Source organism: Arachis stenosperma, chromosome 2 (genome assembly GCF_014773155.1).
Source record: "Arachis stenosperma cultivar V10309 chromosome 2, arast.V10309.gnm1.PFL2, whole genome shotgun sequence".
NCBI lineage: Eukaryota > Viridiplantae > Streptophyta > Magnoliopsida > Fabales > Fabaceae > Arachis > Arachis stenosperma.
In genome coordinates this window covers 96,590,028-96,607,551 of record NC_080378.1, presented here as the reverse complement: position 1 = coordinate 96,607,551, position 17,524 = coordinate 96,590,028, and positions in this window count along the sequence as shown.

The window sequence follows — 17,524 nt, the reverse complement described above, 5'->3', positions numbered from 1 at the left end:
CTTACCTCTTTCCGGCCTCCGGCCCAAGTTCACAATTTAAATGCATAAACCACAAATCAATACTCATTGCCCAATACATCAAATTCTCATTACGCCAAGCATACAAGGCCACACAATTTTCAACCCAATCATTACTTCACATTACATACCAACTATGCATATTAGCACCAACCATTTACACAATCCAAACTTAATCCTAGCGGCATCTAGCCTAGGAATTCTCATCACACCACACGATACTTAAATGAAACTTAAACCGTACCTCTTGTAGCCAAATCAATTGAGCTTCTTCTTTGGAAGTCTCCACCTACCTTAGCCCTAAGCTTCACCAAAGCTCCTCAAGTAACACCAATCTCCCAATTGTGCACCAAAACCATCAAATGCACTAACATAACTAATATCACATACATACATCAACCTAGGGCTCATAAAAATGACAATTCACAAGGGTTGGAGGATTTCTTACCTTAACCCACTGAAGTTTGTGATAAATATTACCCATGGCTCATACTAGAGCACTCCTAAACAACCAAAATCACAAGGTTTCCTCAAAACCCAAACCAAATTTGAATTTGAAGAGGAAAATAAAAACTGGGCAGAGGACAGTGGATTACTCATCACAAAACTTAGATAGAATTGTAGAGGATGAGAAGAGCGACGCGTGGCTGCAAATGGCTCGTCAATCGGAGCTCCGTAGCTCAAGTTATGTGATTTGAAGATCAAAGAGAGTTAGGTTTTCTCTCTTCTCTTCTCTCTTCCCAATTTCAGCGCCCAACACCCCTTCTTTAGGGAAAAATGAGCTGAAACGCTCATAACTAATGTTTATATATGTTGGGTCTTGGGCCCACTTAAGCCCGGTTCACTTATTTTTGTCCGTTGGCCCAGTTTTGGACCAAAACCTTTAAGATTAGCGCTCTAAATCGCACTTCAAATATTTCTACCTCCCCTAGTTATAATACCTCTAAATCTTATTTACTCATAATCAATTTTCTCAGCTGCAGTACCAGACAGATCTCAGCCGGTACTTCCGGTAAAAATTCCACTGCGCGCTTTTACGCAGAAAACTATGTTTTTCGACTCGGAAAAATTCACTGAATCCAAATATCATATTTAAATCATCAAATTCCAATTGCCAAATCTTCCAACTATATTCGCTCCTATTTAACTTATTATTTAATTAATTTCGGTTAGACCGGGTATTACATTCTATCCCCTAACAGAAATTTTCGCCTTCGAAAATTCCATCCATCACTACGAGTACGCGAGCATAGTCTGCCTTTATATCAAACACATAACAGTTCCAAGGTCCTTTTTACTCTGCGCGCTTCTATTGCCGCGCTCTGATTTCTCTATCCCTGAGGGTCTCGGTCGTTCGTTCAACGTCGACGAACAGCCTCGTCCCTTACTTTTACCGTCTCATCAACTCACACCTTATTAAATCTCGAATCATGTCATCAATAAGATTGCCATCATCGTTAATCATAGCCATTATCTCACATCACTATAATCAGTCAACGATCATCACCACACCTTAATCATACTCCATCACTATCCTTTCTCTCTCTCTGCCAAGCCAATTCCTCTAATCACAGTTCAACTCCAAGCATAATCTGCAAACTTATTTTCTTATTCTCAAACCCTCAAATTTCTTCATGACTTGCTGATATAAAGTCTCTGACTTATCAATCAAAAACCCCTTTCATTTCTAGAAATCAAATGAGTTTGGAATAGCAAGTTAACAAAATCATAAGAGTCCGCATTTTCTTTAATAATCTATAAAAACATTTGAAACACATCTCTTTTGTTAAAATTACTCATATCAAAAATCATCTTTAAAACCAAAACCAACACTCTTTCAAATTCTTGGGGAAAAATTTTCAACAGTACCTCCCCAAAAATTGGAGTTTACCACCTGTCACGGGTTCCCTCAAACTAATCTCAGTACCGCATCAACATTTCGATTTTATGGTTTTCACATTCGTCTTTCAAAATCAATCATTATAAATCTCAATCTAAATCCAATTGTGCATCAATGATAATTTCCTCATCCGCTTTAGAACCATCAAAGCTCACAGCCGCAATCAATTCCAACTATTTGGGGATCATTACTTGCAGTAACCCGCTTAACCCTTCTAGTATTCAAACATAAGATACTATAGTAAACTTTTATAGCTCCTATTCGTAGCTATCATGTGTTACTCCTTCCACAAGTTTCCGCTGCTTTATTCTGATCTCTCGTCTAGTACGAGCTCTATCACTTACTCCCCCAAGTACTCAACCACAACTTAGCATGACTGGCATTCACTAGATTTCTATCTATGATAGCCAAAACTACATACCAACTTAATCGTACTTTTAGCACGTTGTTACCAATCTTTCGCTTACCAATTCCTAAACCGTCAGATCTCACGGTATCACCCGTTGTTGTAGTGAACACACGACCTTGTTGTTGGTCCTTGGTAGTATTCTGGTTGACCTTCTTAGGACGTTTCTAGGACACATGTCCAACTCCTCTACAACCATGGCAAAGTCCCAATCTACCTCGACACGGAGTTCCCGGATGATGGCTTTGACATCGCCACCAGTCATTCCACTCTGAGGTTGCTTTCCGTTAAAGGCCTACCTAATCATTTATGCTCACCAAACCTTCTATTAAGATAACTTAGGGTTATCTAGAACAGATCATAATTTTTTATTCGACCATGTATTATGAGTGAATACCAGCCTTCAGCATTATCTAAAGTGGTAAAGAATTAAGTTATCAGTTTTTTTATTACCTCAGGTACGAAAATCGGACCTGGAAGTCTCCCGGTCCTTCCGGTGTGGGCAATCTCTGACCAAATATCCTAGCTTTCCGCAATTGTAACACAAACCCGAACAATAACGACACGGTCTATTTGGGTGATGACCTCCACATCTCTGACAGCTCAAAACATCCGAAGCAGCCACTATTTGTTTTTCCCTACCTTTTCCTTGGGAATTCTTATTCGTCGCAAGGTCATTTCGCCTTTGAGAAAAACGTTGTGGGTATCCTCTTCTCTTAAACTCTTGACCCCTTGTTGGGTATTCTTGATTGTGCTCCCCGCGGTGGGACTCCCGACAATCATTCTTCGCCTCAACAGCCTTCCTCACACATTTTTCAGCAATACTGCTCTTGTTCACAAGTTCGGAGAATACCCTAATCTCTATTGGTCCAACGGAGCTCAGGATTTCACTTCGAAGTCCTCCATCATACTTAATACACTTCCATTCCTCGAAGTCTCTCGGGATTCCTTGACACATATGAGAAAACCTGAGTAACTTCTCAAATTTATCCGTATACTCAGATACGGACATTGTACCCTGCTTCAGCTGCAGTAATTCAAGTTCCTTGACCATTCTAGCAGAATTCGGGAAGTACTTCTTATAAAATTTCACTTGGAAGGCACCCTAGGTGATAGGATCATTCCCCTGCTGCAGGAGACGTCGAGCCCCTTGCCACCAATGTGATGCTTCCCCCGTGAGCAGATAGGTAGCAAATTCAACACACTGCTCTTCAGGCACCAACTGCGCTTGCAGTGCTCACTCCATGGCCTGAAACTAGGTGTCAGCTTCAGTCAGATTAGTGGTTCCCTTGAACTTAGGTGGATTAACCTTTAAGAAAGTTGCCAGTGTCATCGGACCCTGAGCTCCACTTCCGCCATTGCCATTATTGTTTATCTGTTGCCCAAGAGCCTCCGCAGTGGCCTGCATAGTAGCAGCCATATTCTCCAACGCCGCCATAAGGTTTACTGGGTTATTCGGGTTAATTTTCGGTTCCTGAGTACTAGTACGATTTCTCTCACATCCCCGACCGGGTCCACGAGGCGCCATCTAGTTCCTATACACACCAAACAATCGATATCAAGTTGATCAGTCTCAATATCGGAAGTGTAGTTCTTCAAAGTACCAAAGGTACACTCATGAACTTCATGCTAGATGTATCGGTTAGATACCCTAACTAGCACAGGCACAGACTCAGAGTATGCATTGAAGCATAAGCAATTCCATCCCTCAGGCTCACAAGGACGAACTGCTCTGATACCATAATGTAACACCCTAATATTCAAATCCTTATGCTCGAGTCATAAGTCAATGATATTACGGTGGTACGACTCTCAGGTGGATTTTTAATATATAAATATAGGTAATTTTTGAAAGGAGTATTAATCGAGAAGCCTGAAAAGAGTAGAAATAAAATCGCGAAGACGTATCACTCACGTTTCGACAACGAAAAGTTAAACTGTTAAGCCGAACGTGATATACGGACAAGGCATAAAGGAGATTAAGAGATAGATAACAGATAGATATTTATAGCATAAGTAAATAGCCACTAGTCGCGACCCGCGAAGTTTAGGCCGGCTAGGGTACAGTATGAAAGTAGTTGACAACAGTATATCCTAATCTCTCCCAAAGGAAACATAAGAGCTTCTATAGACAAGTTCCAAAAGAGTTCAATACATAATATAATCTTTTCAAAACAAAGGTGGAGATATTCTAAGCAAAACACAAAGTAGAGAAAATAAAGATCTTCGCTGTCTCTCAGACGAATCACAGCTCACTTCTGAGCACCTGGACCTGTATCTGAAAAACAAGAGATATATACGGAATGAGAACCCCGGGCCCATGGGTTCCCAGTACGGTAAAAGTGCCAAATAAATACAATGCACTGCAATAAAAACTCACTAAGCAATCCTAAACTTCTTCACCAAATATCCAACCTAGATTCTCACTAATCCATGAATAAGCAACTGTCATAAGGGGATACTAAATCTAGTTCATGTTACACATGTTTCCCAACTCGCTGACTCTTCCACGAATCAAACTCAGAGTCATAAGCAAAACAATTACCAGTTGTTCTGCCTCAGCAACTCTATATCAATACATCATACCCTCGCCTGGAGCTAGTGAAATCACATCACTGCGTCTACCCAGGGGGCTCAAATTATCTCATCCAATGATCATCATTATCATGCAATCGCATCATTAATTCATCTCATCAAGAACAGCCCTCAACCTCCACCGACACCAACATGTGGGGCCTCTCAGTTGTACAAACACAAGCAATATAGGCAAGTAATACACAATTAAGGTACAAGTAGAACAAGTAGCACATAATCAGGTAACATAGCATATATAATGTAGAAATCCAAAACAAATAGGCAAACCCAAACAATTCAAACATATGAAAATGATGAATGCCTGCCCTATGGCTGATGATATCATCTGTCGGTTATCAAGCCAACCCGACGTGTCCGGTAGCTAACCCGGGCACAGTCTCTCTGTTGCGTATTAATATCATTAGAGGGAATATGCGCCCTGTCGCGATTAGAGGGTATCTGCGCCCTGTCGCCATTAGAGGGTATCAGTACCCTGTCACCCTTACAACCAGAGAGAAAACACAAGCATGCTTACATTCAACATTTTCCATCATTATTCATTTATCATATATGCCTTTATACTCAGCCATAATCCATAATGGCTTTGCCGTAACTTGGCAATAACTCAGCCATCCGGCTCACAGTTCAATCCAGAACTAGCCAATTTATCAACATGGCTTCGCCGTATCCGGCAATAACTCAGCCATCCGGCTCATGGTTCAATCAAGAACCAACCGTTTTTCAATAATTATAGCCCTTCGGCTCATGGCATACACGGTACTTCCACCGCCATCCTTCATATCTCATATAATCATCTTTGATCATTATTGATCACAACTTTTCACCTTGCTTCATTCGCAAGTTACCACATCCCCTAGCTCATTCCTCTTTGCTAGGCACATCATAATGATTTAAAACATAAGGGGTGAGATCGGAGGCTTAGAAGTATGAGATTTAGCTTTTAAAACTCACAAATCAACTTTGGGATGAAAACAGGGCCACGCGCACACGTACTTCATGCGCACGCGTGGATGGCCACAAAGCTCATCGACACGTATGCATCATACACGCGGACGTGCGGATTGAAACACAGTCAGACGAAGTGTACGCGTCAGCCACGTGTACGCGTGGGTGCATTTGCGCCCCAGGCACAAAACTGGCACAACTTTCGGGAAAATGGCTGGGCATTGGGTGCAGCGCATCGACGCGCACGCGCACACCACGCACACGCGTGGATGGTGCCTTCTTGAAGAATGACGCGTACGCGCCAAGTGCGTCTATGCGTGGAGGGTCATTCTGCTAAAAATTTTCTAAGTTAAAAGCTGCAGAATTCACAAATTCAACCCCCAATCTTCTGACGGACATAACTTTTTCATTTTAAATCGTTTTTCGCCCGTTCTTCGAACGGCATGGACATCCCGGATCCAACTTCACTTCTAAACAAATTTGGCACAAAACGAAGATCTAGAATCCAAGTTATGTCCCATCAAAGTATGCCTAAAAACCATATTTTCATACAAAACCACAAGGTGCCCTTTTCAAAACAAGCCATTTTCAACCCTTTTTAAAATCAACCAAAACATGCTAGTTTCAACCCTTTTTGAAATCAATCAAAATATACCAAAATCAAAATCAAGCCTCCTCAACTCATACATTAACGCTTTGCCACGATTTACAAAACCGCCATATAACCATTTTTACACATTTCAAACAAATAGCTAAACTACAAACACATTAACATATCATACATCTTTCCTCATTTCAATTTTCAACAATACTATTTCCAATCAATCATCATTACACATAATCAATATTATACTCACTGTCACATGGTTTCACCCACAAATCAACCTTAATCATTTCTCAAGTATATATCACAACATACATATCTCTCATGCATCATCATACCATCAAGGCATCAATAATCATGATCACATATATGACCATATATCATACCTCAATCAAAACCAAACATACCTCATCCATACAATTTCACCCAAAATTATCAATTCCCATACTTCAACTCCTCAAACCTCATTATTCAATAACCAACCCAATCATTCATATATTCATTATCTGAAATTCATCCAATCACTTGTGTCATCATACAATGCACACATCAACTTACCTTTCTTACCTCTTTCCGGCCTCCGGCCCAAGATTCATGGCCTCCGGCCCAAGTTCACAATTTAAATGCATAAACCACAAATCAATACTCATTGCTCAATACATCAAATTCTCATTACGCCAAGCATACAAGGCCACACAATTTTTAACCAAATCATTAATTCACATTACATACCAACTATGCATATTATCACCAACCATTTACACAATCCAAACTTAATCCTAGGGGCATCTAGCCTAGGAATTCTCATCACACCACACAGTATTTAAATGAAACTTAAACCGTACCTCTTGTACCCAAATTGATTGAGCCTCTTCTTTGGAAGTCTCCACCAACCTTAGCCCCAAGCCTCACCAAAGCTCCTCAAGTAACATCAATCTCCCAATTGTGCACCAAAACCATCAAATACACTAACATAACCAATATTACATACATACATCAACCTAGGGCTCATAAAAATGACAATTCACAAGGGTTGGAGGGTTTCTTACCTTAACCCACTGAAGTTTGTGATGAATATCACCCATGGCTCATACTAGAGCACTCCTAAATAACCAAAATCACAAGGTTTTTTCAAAACCCAAACCAAATTCGAATTTGAAGAGAAAAATGAAAACTAGGCAGAGGACAGTTGATTACTCACCACAAAACTTAGATAGAATTGTGGAGGATGAGAAGAGCGATGCGTGGCCGTAAACGGCTCGTCAATCGGAGCTCCGTAGTTTAAGTTATAGTGATTTGAAGATCAAAGAGAGTTAGGTTTTCTCTCTTCTCTTTTCTCTTCCCAATTTCAGCGTCCAACACCCCTTCTTTAGGAAAAAATGAGCTGAAATGCTCATAATTAATATTTATATATGTTGGGTCTTAGGCCCACTTAAGCCCGGTTCACTTATTTTTTTCCGTTGGCCCAATTTTGGACCAAAACCTTTAAGATTAGCGTTTTAAATCGCACTTCAAATATTTTTACCTCCCCTAGTTATAATTCCTCATTTCTTAATCTTATTTACTCATAATCAATTTTCTCAGCTGCAGTACCAGACAGATCTCAGCCGGTACTTTCGGTTAAAATTTCACTGCGTGCTTTTAGCAGAAAACTATGTTTTTCGACTCGGAAAAATTCACTGAATCCAAATATCATATTTAAATCATCAAATTCCAATTGCCAAATCTTCCAACTATATTCGCTCCTATTTAACTTATTATTTAATTAATTTTGGTTAGACCGGGTATTACATATTATATTTTTAAAATAATATAAGTAAATTATTGTTAATTTTTAATTACTATTCTATCTTCTAATTTTGTTAAAATTTCAACACTACCCTAGTTTTAATCCAAACCCTAATCCTAATTACTATTCAAGAACATTTTTGTAACTAAATCAGGTTTTGATCATTTGAATTCAAATTAATTAAGGTTCTTATATATTTTTTATGATTTTAGGTTTTATACATTTAAAATTTAAAAATGTTAATAATAACTAATGAGAATTTTATATAATTTACTTTAAATATTAAAATTTTAAATCTAATTTTGTAAATAAAAAAATTAAGTAGAATACTATTACCTTTAAATTAAAAAATTATTTAAAACTTAAAACTAATTAGTAAGTTGACAAATAAATATTATATTTTCAAAATAATTTAAGTAAATTATGGTTGATTTTTAATTACTATTCTACTTTCTAATTTTATTAAAATTTTTACACTATCCAAGTCCTAACCCTAACCCTAATTATTATTTAAGAATATTTTTGTATTTTTGATCATTTGAATTTAAATTAATTAAGGTTCTTATATATTTTTTATGATTTTAAATATTTTTATGATTTATTTTAAATATTAAAATTTTAAATCTAATTTTATAAATAAAAATTAAGTAGAATACTATTAACTTTAAATTAAAAAGTTATTTAAAATTTAAAACTAATTAGTTAGTTGAAAAATAAATATTATATTTTTAAAATAATATAAGTAAATTATTGTTAATTTTTAATTACTATTCTATCTTCTAATTTTGTTAAAATTTCAACACTACCCTAGTCCTAATCCTAACCCTAACCCTAATTACTATTCAAGAATATTTTTGTAACTAAATCAGGTTTTGATCATTTGAATTTAAATTAATTAAGGTTCTTATATATTTTTTATGATTTTAGGTTTTATACATTTAAAATTTAAAAATTTTAATAATAACTAATGAGAATTTTATATAATTTAATTTAAATATTAATATTTTAAATCTAATTTTGTAAATAAAAAACTAAGTAGAATACTTTTAACTTTAAATTAAAAAATTATTTAAAATTTAAAACTAATTAGTAAGTTGACAAATAAATATTATATTTTTAAAATAATTTAAGTAAATTATGGTTGATTTTCAATTACTATTCTACTTTCTAATTTTATTAAATTTTTTATACTACCCAAGTCATAATCCTAACCCTAATTATTATTCAAGAATATTTTTGTAACTAAGTCAGATTTTGATCATTTGAATTTAAATTAATTAAGGTTCTTATATATTTTTTTATGATTTTAAATATTTTTATGATTTATTTTAAATATTAAAATTTTAAATCTAATTTTATAAATAAAAGATTAAGTAGAATACTATTAACTTTAAATTAAAAAATTATTTAAAATTTAAAACTAATTAATAAGTTGACAAATAAATATTATATTTTTAAAATAATATAAGTAAATTATTGTTAATTTTTCATTACTATTCTATCTTCTAATTTTGTTAAAATTTCAACATTACTCTAGTCCTAATCCTAACCCTAACCCTAATTACTATTCAAGAATATTTTTGTAACTAAATCAGGTTTTGATCATTTGAATTTAAATTAATTAAGGATCTTATATATTTTATGATTTTAGGTTTTATACATTTAAAATTTTAAAATTTTAATAATAACTAATGAGAATTTTATATAATTTACTTTAAATATTAAAATTTTAAATCTAATTTTGTAAATAAAAAATCAAGTAGAATACTATTAACTTTAAATTAAAAAAATATTTAAAACTTAAAACTAATTAGTAAGTTGACAAATAAATATTTTATTTTTAAAATAATTTAAGTAAATTATGGTTGATTTTTTATTACTATTCTTCCTTCTAATTTTATTAAAATTTTTACACTACTCTAATCATAATCCTAACCGTAATCCTAATTACTATTCAAGAATATTTTTGTAACTAAACCAGGTTTAGATAATTTGAATTTAAATTAATTAAGGTTCTTATATTTTTTTTACGATTTTGAGTATTTCATATATTTAAAATTTAAAAATTTTAATAATTGAAAACTAATAAAAATTTTATATAATTTAATTTAAATATTAAAATTTTAAAATAAAGTACTTAATTAAAAATTAATTAGCAAATTGATTATTAAATAATATTTTTAAAATAATTTTTATAAGATTAAATTAGATCTTAAGTTAATACTCTATATCTTAATTTAATTAAAATTATCAAACCCTAATCCTAAAATTCAAAACACAAACTAACTCTCACAACTCTATCCGTCACTTACCTTTACCACCTCACCACTTACCCACGGTTAGAAATCAAGAAAGAAAGAAAGGAAGGAAGAAAATAGAAAGAGAGGGAGCAGGGAGATAAAGAGAGGGAGGTGACAGCGTCGGCGGGGATGGGTGCTGTTGTCGTTGTCAGAACCGAGAAGGAGATAAAGGAGACATTGAGAGAGAGGGACGTCGTCGAGTCAAACGCGCGAGAGAGAGGGGGCAGTAGCAATCCACGCCGCCGTTGGAAGGATCGTCGCATGTCGCTATTGCCGTCAAGATCACCGTCGTTGTTGTCTAGTGTCGTCGTCGCGTCACCATTGAAGAAGAGAGGGAAAAGAGAACGCAGGCCAGTGGCCCAGGAGAAGAGTTATCGCCGTTCGTGCATCTCGTCGTTGTTGTTCCCTCGCCATCGCCGCTGTTTGGGTAGTCACCGGAGAGAGCCGTGGCTATCAGAGATGCTGCTCTATTCTGTTAGTCTTCTTTGTTATAGTAAGTTGTTCCCGCTCCCAAACTCTTGCTGTTGTTGGGCAGGCGAGTTTCAGCTTCGGCCTTGTTATTTCTCTTTCAATTTTATTTCTGTAAATTATTAGTACATCTTGAATTTGTTGTTGAAAGTTGAGTTTGTTGCTAAAATTATGATTTAGCTAATTTTGTTTAACTGAATAATATGAATTTAAAAATTATCATAGTTAAATTTGTTGTTGCAAATTATGATTAAGATGAATTTATTGTCATATGTTGAATTATTGCTGAAAAATGATGGAATATTGACACCATTGGCCATTGAATTAAGTGTGCCACATCCTGGTAGGGACATATTTGATACTGTTAGCAGAGTTGTTTTACCTGCTAAAAAAGGTGCTAAAGGTACTATTTGGCTTCTTGCCAAGGTTTATCTCGTCTTCAATGACTTATGCTATCATCAACTCATGAGCCACTGGTATAGCTCTCTTTTTCTTTTTTCAAATTTCACTAATTAATATTCTTATTTGAGTAGTCATTCCTAATTTTTTTTCTTTTCATGTAATAAAAGAAATATTATTCTAATATAAACATTAATAGAAATCTAAACATAGAATAAAATTATCAAATAATTTAGATAATGAATATAAAGAATATGAAAAATCTAATAAAATAATAATGATATACTATAGAAATAATATGATATACTATAAAAAAGTATATGTATCTTATCTGAAAGGTTCTATATCTATAATGTTCGTTATAATACTGAATAGAAATCCAATCCATTATAAATAGAAAAAGAATATATAAGATCTAAACAAAAAAGTCTTTTTTAAACCCCTAATCAATTAAAGGTTGAATACTCATGCTGCAATGGAGCCATTTATCATTGCAATATACAGGCATCTTAGTGTGCTCCATCCTATTCACAAACTTCTAAAACCTCACTATTGCGACACCAGGAATATCAATGGACTTGCAACACAGTCCTTGATTAATGCATGTGGTATCATTAAGTTGAGGTGAGTTTCAGCTTTGGCTCTATTATTTTTCTTTCAATTTTATAATAATTATTACATCTTGAATTTTTTGTTGAAAGTTGAGTTTGTTACTGAAATTATGATTTAGCTAATTTTGTTTTGCTGAATCTAGGAATTTGAAAATTGTCATAGTTGAATTTGTTGTTATAAATATGATTGAGATGAATTTGTTGTCGTATGTTAAACTATTGCTTAACATATCACAGAGCTTTACTTTCTTGTTGCTGGATAACGTTATTGAATATTGAGTTGAATTTTGTTGTTGGACAACATCACTGAACAGTATAATTCTTTCCACTATATAACCAAGAATTTTATATATAATAAATTGTTACATGTAGAGATTAAAGTAAACTAATATTCACTATATAACCAAGAATATATATTTTATTTTTGTAATGATCTAATTCTGAAATTTGTGTGCTCTCACTAGTTTATGATGGTTAATTAATGTGAATATGTATCAATCAATTATCTATAAAATAGATATGCTTTGTATATTAATACATATATCTCCATTTTGAGCACTTGCTGCCATATTTTTTTATTGTAGTTCTGATATATTCTAGATGTTGTCATAATAATTTAAGAAGTTAAAGAGAGTTCCAAATTTAAAAATATGCAGAAAAATAGAACAATGCAATCAAGATACATATCTTGTATCGAGAAGTTTAATTTTTGTATGTGTATCATAAGTTACATAAACATCAATATTAAAAAAAAAGACTAGAAACTATTAAATTGTAGATAAACTTCTTAATTTAATTTTAAAAAAATTATAATTCATAAATAAAAAACAAATCAAAGTTTCATGTGTATGCAAGTTAACGCTAGCTAAGTACCTATTGATTATGTTTGTAGTTGACTAGTTGGTATGAATTATGAATTGATGGTGGGTTGTCAACCATTCTTTACAGAATATGTGTAATGAGTTTAATCTTAAAGTTAATTTGGCATTATTTATGTTGCGTTGTCTGAATGAGTACCTTTACAATCATATGAGTAAAATAACCTAGTTTGTGGGATTATACGATGCATGATGTTCCAAACTCTTTGATAGTTCTGTCTTGAAACTTTCATTTAGATGTGTTGTTGATTGTGATTAGCATCACCTTTTTTCCTTTCATTGTCATTGAAATTTTTTTTACGGGTACCTTTCTATTATTGATTGACTTATTAAAATAGTCCTTTCTAATGTTGATTGACTTACTAAACACGCGTCACATATTAATTACTCAACTGTACTATGTCATCGAAAGTATTTTTACTCCGTTCTAACATGTTTATTTCTTTTGCTAGCAGGAAGACTTGATGTGAAGAAAATATTATTTTTCATAGAAATATGAGATGGGATGGGATGGGTCTCATATATACTTTAGTTATCTAAATGTAATATTTTCATGCCTTTTGTACTTTTTTTAAGAGACTTTACTCGGTATTACATGTAATAGATAAATTACGCACTATTTTAATTTGTGTTGTTTGGACTAAACATATTTAGCTTATAATGTAAATTTTATGATTTAGATTTCTTGAATTTTTTATTTTTTAGACTTATAAATGATTATAATAATTTTGGGATGTGATTATGCTTTAAAAATAAATAAATATAAGAAAATATAGTAAGCTATGGTCGCAGTTTTAAAATAGGGTGACCATAGATACGCTATGGTCATGATTTTTCAAAAGGGTGACCATAGAGAGAGCTATGATCACAGTTTAAAAAAGGAGGGACCATAGAGTAAGCTATGGTCACGATTTTAAAATAGGATAACCATAGATAAGCTATGGTCACGGTATTTTACCATGACCATAGATAAGGCTATAGTCATGGTTTTTCAAAAGGGTGACTATAGAGTGAGCTGTGGTCACAGTTTTAAAATAGAGTAACCATAAGTAAGCTATGATTACGCTAAAACTGTGACCATCAATCAGCCTATGGTCATGGCTTTACAAAAGGGTGACCATAGCCTAATCTATGGTCACAATTTTAAAATAGGGTGACCATAGATAAGCTATGGTCATGGTTTTACAAAAACGGTGACCATAGATTAGGCTATGGTCACAGTTTTTACGTGTGACCATAGAGTAACCTATGGTCACGGTAAAAATACGTGGCCTAAAATATCATAATTTAAGCACTGTAACCGTGACCATAAAACCCATGACTATAGATAAAAAAATTGTGACCATAGACCTATGGACACGACAAAATTGACCACGGTGGAAAAAACGTGACCATAGGTCAAAAACCGTGACCATAGACCTATAGTTACTCTTTTCACTAGCTAACCGTGACCATAGACCTTTTTTTGTAGTGGATCCGATTAAATTAGTTTTAGAACCAATAGATAATCGAGTATAATTGGACTCAACTCGATGCACTCGATCATAATTGGTCCAGGTAATGTTTCTAGGGGAACAGAATCCAAACCAACCTGTAGACCCGAATCCTTTTTTATTAAATAAAAAATATAAAGTTAAAAAATATATATTATTTTTGCTGAAATACCTAACTCTAAAACCAAAGTACCAAACACAACAGCCACCCCCACCCCATTGTATTATTATTTTCTCTCCCCATTTCCCACCCCAAAATCTAAATTCAAGAAAGCCCTAGCAGAGGTCAAAGCCTCTTCACACCCTTACTCACCTCCGTCATTAACGGCGAGTATGGAATCACTCGCTCACGATGGTAGCTGAAGGTTGAAGGCAAGCTTACCCCCTCATTCACGACAACCACTAACTCACTTAAGGAAGGCCGTAGCAATATCGTCGTGTCACTCACAACACTGCAGCAACGTCGTCCTCTTCAACAGCGACGTCCTCTCCAGCATGACAACGTGTGTCGTCCATTTGAGCATGTGTCAGCGTCACCCTCTCAAGGCAACGATGTCATCGTCGCTAGCATGCATTGTGTAGTCGTCAACAGCATCGTTCAGTTGTCAACAACGTCGTTCTCCTCCGATCTGTGGTGACCGTCTTCTTCGGTTAAGTAAAAATCCAATTTTTTTAGGGTTAAGTGTTGTTAATTTTTTTATATACTTTGTTAATTGGTTTGTTATAAGAATTGGAGGCTGTTCTTTTTAATCTCTGTTAAAATTTTTGTTCAATTCATTTGTTTTGAAATTCTAAGTTTAGAGTTCTTGTTGAAATCCATGTTACTGACAAATTATAAGTTCTTGTAAAATGTGTAAAAATTCTGAGTGGTTGATGTTTTGACAGTTTTGTTATGTTTTTTTGTAGTTTAAAAAATGGCAAAAACTAATCTTGCTAGTGACACTGTTGTTGGGGACTGAAACCCTAAAGGCACTATTTATATTTGAGCATGGCACCCATTAAACCCTAAAGCCTAAATAAAATAGTATCTAAAGTCCAAAAGATAATATATCTAAAATTCAAAAGATAATTATCTAAGGAACAAAAGATAATGTCTAATTTTATTCTCATTTAATTCCAAATCAAAAGTAATTATGCCTTATTCAACTTAGCATTTATAACAATAAATAAGATCACCACTATATAAGTCATTTAATTTAAAATAGCATAATTTGTGATTATAATTAATATATATATATTGCCCATAAACAAATTAGAAAATTAAAATAATTTCCTAACATTATATCCATTTAGAAGTTGAGTATGATGAACAATTGTATGTCTTTATGTTCAAATAATATTGTATTTTGCTTTCTTGTTTGGTTGTAACTTATTTTCCCTCCTTGGTTTGGACCTAGGGAATGAACAACTATAAAAAAATAAAATAAAAAAATGCTTTTGCGTCTCTAATTAATGAAATTCAACTCTTCTATACAAAAAATAAAAAAATTGTTCCTTTTTATTAGTTTTGGATTCAAATTATTTTTAGTAATTTTTAATTGAAGTATTTTATTAGAAAAATTATTGTGAAAGAACAATGTGGATTATATTCATGTCTTATTGTTAGTGGAGACATGAAAGAGAAGTTCATCACATATTGATAATGAAACTTTGAATGGTTAAAGTTGAAAATGACCTAATGAGAGGACAATCCAAACCAGCTTATTATCGTTTGTTATTTGTGATTAATAGTGTTAACATACATTATATAGTACAGTTAGAGTTAAATCTCAGAGTGGTCCCTGAACTTGCACTCGAGTCTCAAAGTCGTCCTTAAACTTGCATTGGCCCCAATATTGTCCCCGAATTTAACACAGGTGGCTCACGGTCGTCCTTAAAGCATTTTCCGGGAATATTCCTAAACGGCGCGATGACGTGTATGGAGAGGCGCCACGTTAGAGAGGTAACGGCTATCTGACGTGGCTATTATCTTTATTTAACTCAATTTAGTCCCTGAAATTATTTATAACCCTAATCCCCAATTTATTATTAGAAACCAGATTGTTTCTTCTTTTCTGCTCTCCTTCGTCTTCTTTGGCACTGTTGAGCTTGATTTGAGAGGTTCATGATGGGTGGAGGCAGCAACCATGTTAGTAGCTCTAGTAACCGGCGATCCGAGAGAAGTTGTGGGAGGAGAACCATCAGAAGTAGTCACGAACGACTTCTAGATAGGTGTGGGTGTGGTTGCCGACCCGTCCTCAAGTGGTCAAGAACAGAGGCGAATCCAGGGAGACCATTTTATGGTTGTCCTAACTACAATGTAAGTAATTTTGGTTAATGTATATACCTAGCGACGTTACTCATTCAATTTGTAATAGTAATTCTCCATGGGCATGAAATGTGGTTGCAAAGTGTTGGCAAGAGGTAGTGTGGTCTTTTTATGTGGGCTGACAAAGTTGCTGATGAAGAAGAAGTAAGTGACAGAGATAATCTTGGCTTTGAAATGGAAGAGTGAAGAATGAAATTTGCTTGGAAGCTTAGAAGCTTGGAGTTTGAAGTTAGGGCTCTAAAACTAGGATTTTGTGTATTGTTGGTTGTTTTGTAGTAATTGTGATTGTTGTTTGTGTAGCATAGAAGTAGTGAAGGCCATTTGGATATTGTGTAAAACAAAAGTTGTGATTGCTGTACCGTATAATGAACAAATGAATAGATTTGTGTAATTCTATTTTATCATTGTTGTTGCTAATTGTAATTTAGGAATTAAAAAATATGAAGCTAAGGAAGTGTAATAAAATTTGAAACATTCAACAATAACATTCACACATTGTTAATTATTTTCCAAAGTTGTCTGTGTCAAACTAGACACGATCAAAAGACAACATAGAGTACTTAACTACCATAATCCAAAACACATGCACCCTGACACATGGATCTCAAAAACCATAAAGTTTAACGTTTAAAAGCAAAATATCTTAACAGAAAAATAGCAAAATGTTCATTTCTTGAATTTTCTTGGTGGTTTCAACCCCAGAGTTGGTACAAAATGCACGACGTTATGCAACCTTGAAGCTGTAGTTGCAGATGCACCAACCATTGGATCGATACGAGCAGTTGTTGGAGGTAGAGTATTTAAAATTAG